Source organism: Camarhynchus parvulus, chromosome 1A (genome assembly GCF_901933205.1).
Source record: "Camarhynchus parvulus chromosome 1A, STF_HiC, whole genome shotgun sequence".
Taxonomy (NCBI): Eukaryota; Metazoa; Chordata; class Aves; order Passeriformes; family Thraupidae; genus Camarhynchus; species Camarhynchus parvulus.
Genome location: NC_044586.1, coordinates 40,166,581 through 40,172,507, shown reverse-complemented (window position 1 = coordinate 40,172,507; position 5,927 = coordinate 40,166,581).

Below are 5,927 nucleotides of genomic sequence, written 5' to 3'. Positions count from 1 at the left end.
ATTAAATGATAATGAGATAATTATATGGAGAGCATTTTTATGCATAAAAAATATTTTCATGTTTACTTGTATATACCATTTTTATATACATTTTAAAATATAATTCAGGCATATGTTAGTGAACTACCAGATATTTCCAGGATTCTTACACTTAGACTAAACCTACTGCATATCACTGGAATGCTACAGAACAGCAGGCTCACGAAAATGCTAATCATAGGACTGATTACCAACTCTCTGCCCATTGGAGTGCACTCTTGAGGCTTGACTGTGGACAACAGTTTGGGAAACCCATGCAGAGTGTGAGAATGGGTCTAATTACCCCAATCTTAGGTCTTCACCTGCAATGAACTGTTGCAATTAAAATTACTGAATAGCAAGATGCACAGAGAATCCTCAAGTATGCTTAATTATACTTTCCTATAAGGCAAAAATCAGGAGGCTTTCATTTCTTATAATTAACGAGATACTTAAGAAGGCAGAAGGAAATAATGTTATGCATGTACTGGGACTGACCTTGGAAACTGGAGATATCAGCTGCCCTCTGTGAAGAGATCCTTACTTGGTATTGCTTTCCAAACTTTGGTTGCATGTGCTGAACTCTCTGAGACAGGTGCTTGCCTCAGGCTTGAATTATTAGTACTTTTTACCCTAGCATCTCCAATCATGTTTTGTACACACTGCAATATGATCTTCAGTGGTGCAGTTACATTCTTCTCTTCAACTCTCAACTTTGAAGCATGGAATTTTTGGTGTCAGGAGCTGGAGGAGAAAGAGGACAATGCTTCTATCCTTCATCCACTGCAAGACTGGCACTGAGGGTGTCCCAGCCTTGTCCCATGCCTTCTCCACAGAGCCAGGAAGAAGCTATTGCTCTGCTGTGGGTCTCAGCAGTGTGTGTGGTGCAGCCTGCTGTCCAGCTTGGGAATGTTGTTTCCTTCTAATGGTTGTAAAGTCTTTGGGCTGAACCCTCCTCTTCCTGGGCAAGCTGATGTCAATGTCAATGGTGTAACCCAAAGAACAGAGATCTTCTGCTGAAGGACATGAAGGGGAGCCAGTATCTGGTGTAAAGGAATAGATAATTATGTGTTGCATATACTCACTACCAAAACACATGGTCAACACTGGCCACCAGAACATGTTGTCAGCCAGAGTCATTGTAGTCCTAGAAAACCATGCATTAACTGGCTACCCCTTGTAAAATACTGTGTGTAGTGTATAGGGCATAACCTCCCACCACTATCTGGGAAAAAATACAGTAAAAATTAAATGCAAGTATGGAATTGAACACAATTATTCAAAATCAAAAAATGTTTATATTGTCCTTAATATGTTTTCTCCTTCAGTTTTTCACCTACTGATTTTCCACTAAGAGTGATCTCTTGGGGCAAAATGTTGGTTTCATAGGGACCAGCTTTGCATTTATAGACTTTAACCCACAAAAACATCTCTGAGACTTTGCATTTTTTGGTGTGTAGAAAAACAGGTATTACACTGCTTTTCCTTTAAAATAAAACTCAATGAAAAAATGTTACAAACTGAGCTGCTCTTCAGATGTGTCATTAATGCAAAAGTGTGGGGCCAGTACCAGAATAAAAATGAAATTCTGTGGCCTGGCTTGGGGAGGGCTGGTCTTAATCAAGCAAGAGCTCTTCCTGATTTTATCTGCAAAATGATCTAATTGAAATCATTGCCAGTCTGAAGTTCATTTGAATGGATTAGTAGAGCCAGCTTCTGAGCTTCTTTATGGAAAAGTCCATTGAAACTTTGTCATTGCTTTTGAATGAAAAATGTACTGATCGAGAGCATGAGAAAATAAAAGAGAAATTCATTGATCAAAAGCAAGACCAGCTACCCTATTTTGTCTGCAGGGATAGGAATAGTTGTTTAGTGGGAGAAGAGTAACACAGCTTCACCCCCTGCCTCCCAGGATTCTGTGACTCTGTGATTCTGTCATTATGTTATTCTGTCTCTGTGGCCACTCCAGCTCTGAAAAACATTATGTAAGGCAAGTGGTAACCTGGTGGAGATGGGGGGAATTTAAATCCAAAACTGGTTCTGGTAATATATGAAGAGCTGCATGCTCATTAAACAAACAAACAAAGAAAAAGAACCTCAAAAAAAACTCCAAACAAACAAAACCTAATACAAAACCAAACCAAACCAAACCAAACCAATACCCTGCATTGCTTAATTGAAAAAATAAAAACTCCAAAGCAGGTGGTTTCTCATTTGCTACTGATAGTGCTGGCCTCTGCAAAAAGCAGTTTTGGGATTCAGCTGGGGTCAACCCCATCCTTGGAGAACATAGGAGGTGTTTTATAGTTCTGCCAAGCAAAACAGTTTTTACAAACAGCTGGCCTTTGTAGGAGCCTCAGAGGCAGAGGCTGTCCAGAAGAAATTTCAGTGCCATGCATTTCCGCCCCATCTTGTTGAAGTTCCCCTTGCTGACTTGCCTGGGGCTGATTTCTCTCTTGCAAAGAGTACCTCTTTGTCTTCACTCCAGTGTTTTCCAAATTGTTCCTGCTTTAAAATGCTATTCTATACTTTAAAGCAAAGTGAATAGCTAAAATATTTTTTTTTTTTCCTGGAAGAAACAATTTTTTAAAAAATTGTCTTAAATAAAACTGGCTTAAATAAAAGATTCAGTAAAAGAGTTTATTTACTTTGAACAAAATGGGTTTAAGCATAGCCTTTTTAAAAACCCAATAATATGAAAGTAAGTTTGGAAAGTTTTAAAAAAAGAGGGAGTGTGGTTTTTGATCACAGTTTATTTTTTCTTTTATTAAAATCATGTTCAGTATTCAACATGAACCTCCACATACTTTAATTGACTAGAAATCTTTATCTCTGATGAGTAAATTACCTATCTAAAAATTTTGACATTCTTTTGTATGAAAATTTCATGTTACAAAAGCCTGATAGTATTCATCTGGATTGCCATGGTATCTGATGGCTTTGACTAAGATTTCCTCTGAAGATAAATAAAATGTTGTGTGTTCCAAAAATGAGATTTCGGATCTAGAGTCCCTTTATGTGGAAGATTTCCTGGTCTGACCACATGTCACTCAGCAGAGTTTCTTTTTGTGAAGAAATTGGGAGCATTGTCTAGGAGAAAAATCCTTTTAACTTGAGAGGCTTACCACTTTAAACACTGGCCCTAATTTCTTTGCTCATTTTCTATGTTTTATGTTCTGGAGATTTTCTGCATATGCAGACTTTTTCAGAACTTAGATGTGTTTTCAGGAAAACACAACTTTAGAGGATTTTTTTCTGTTTCCCTGTTTTTTTCTGACAAACCATGTCTGCACATGAACTTTGGGATTGCTCTATTTTTTTAAGCAGCTTGTAGCACAGCTGTGCTAAGAGGAGTATGTAGCAAGTACAGATGATAGGACAGGTCTAAATTAGTTCCTTATGTATCACAATCTGTGTCTAGAGTTGAAATGCCCCATAACTAGGTGGGATATTGTCTTCAGACTTAATATTGACCTTTGGAACTATGTGCAAGGACAGTGTGGATTTAACAAATTATTATTGTTAGTGCTATAATGCAATGAGTGGTGAGCCTCAAATCTTTTCTCAAGTGACATCACACGGATATTTACAGCAACACACAAAGGCAGTCTGACCTTCTTTTGCAATTCCACACACCCACCATAGCAAAATGTTGCCCATGACCTTCTGGACATCTGTGCAGTTTTGTGTTAGAATATATGGAGAGCCCAAACATAGTGCAGACCCGTCATGTAAGCAGGTGCCTGTGATATTTGGTGGATACTCTTCTCTCCACATGGCAGCAAAAGGAGTGCCAGAAAAAAAAGATAGTTGGGGGGTTGGCATAGAACTAATCTCAGTCCATTCATCTAGAAGTAATTTGTGCACTTCTGATGTGAAGTAATTCTGATTCATTCGTCTGTTTCTTATGTATTATATTATCAGTACCAGATTTGATTAGAACTGCTGTGCCAGATTCAGTAACTCAGCATCATAAATATGCTGCCTAGTAAACATAGTTTATATTTGAGATAATATTGCATTTCAGCTGATCAAATCCAAATATATTCACAACATTAATTTTATGCTTGCAGGAATTCTACCTAGCCTATTTAATATGTCACATGGAATTTAATTCTACTAAGATCAGAAACCTAATCGAATCATCTGTCAAGCTCAATATCAGTTTTAGAAGTTTTACAGTTACTCATAAACACAGTGAAATATTTCTCTGTTCCTATAATTGAACTGCAATACTCTAATGTTTAATCAATTTTTAATTTAAGGTCTCTTGTCTAATTTAAATTGTGTTGTCTAATTTAATTGTGTTTTAGTTGCTGTGCTTAGAAATGTATATAAAGGTGTCAATTGCACATATGGACTGGAGAAGTTGCCATAATAATATTTTAACCCTTCTAAATTCTAAGAGTACTTGTACCTAGGAGCCTCCTTCAGTCCCTTGCAATGGATGCAAGAGCCTGGTACTGAGGTGTGGAGCGAGGCCACAGCTGAGCCCTGCTCATGGGAGCATGGGGAGAACATGAAGGCATTGATCCTGATTAAAGACTGGGACATGGCTGTAGGGAGACAGAGCAAGAGCTGAGCTAAAAACAATAGTTTTAAAAACAATTGTTTTGAGCTAAAAACAATATTTTTTAGCAGCTGGTTTGGGAACTTACACTGCTTTTAATAACCACCTCTAGTGAACCAAGCTTGGACTAACACAATCCAGGTGCATTAGGTAGTCACGCAGGCCATAAATAGGATGGAGAGAACCCGTTTGAGGTCATGGTGAGTCATGTGAATCTGCTGTCTGCTTCCACAAAATTTGCAGCAATTTCAAACTAGTTTGACTCTGAAACCATGCTTTTCTTGATCTGGTCTTTGCTGAACAACATTTATCAGCTCTGTAATGAGGATCCTTGAACAAACATTACAACTTACATAACAGAACATTAACTGGAGCTAATTAAACCTGATTGACATGACATACTAGGAATAAAAAAGGATTATTCTCCAATCAGCCTCATTCTTCAATGTTTATTTATTTATTCTTCAAATTTATTTATTTGCTTGTAGCAACTATGTAGAACTATCTATACAGATACAAGTGAGTTTTTAAAGGATGTTTTAAGTATCACATATGGTTCAAAAAATCTGGGGCAGAAATGCATCCATCAAATTCCTATTTCTATTCATCCATCAAAGTCAGGAAATAAATATGTATGAAAATAACTCTTTTTTAAAAATTATGCACTCATAATGTATCAGTTATTGGTTGCTGAACACTACAACTGTTTTTCACAGTAAATATGCAGCTAATATGTTTTCACTTGTCAAAAACTCTTCAGAATTTTATACAAAATAGATAGTGTTTAGATAGAGAAGAGGTTATCTGTAGCTAAAAATATTCATTATACTTCCCTTATTTTGAAACAAATAGAGATATATCATGGTGAAAAATTGTGACTGAACAAATGTGTGTTGTGGACAGGTCAGTTGAACCTTGTCATGACACATTCCATGTCCAGACTTCTCTCAGCTTTCTGAGAGTTTGATATGTGGAGGAATGACATAGCATAGAAAGCAAGAACCTCCTCCTGAAGTCTTTTTAGATGGGATTCAATATCCTCAGGATGTGTCTCAGACACAGAAGAACCCATATAACACATGGAAATGGTCATAAGCACTTCCAGACAGAGTCAAGTGAGAAGGATCCTGTCTAGTCTGACAAAGACATCTCTGCATGCCATTTGAGTGGAGTCTCATGAAGAGTATTATTGCAGTACCTTCTTACTGGATCTAAAGGAGTCTAGATAGTACTGTAAATGCAACTGATTTTGCTCTTTGGGATTGGTTTAGTACATTGCCTTCTTCCCCACTTTAGTTATCTCCTACTGCCTGATTCCATGAGATTGGTCATCTTCTCT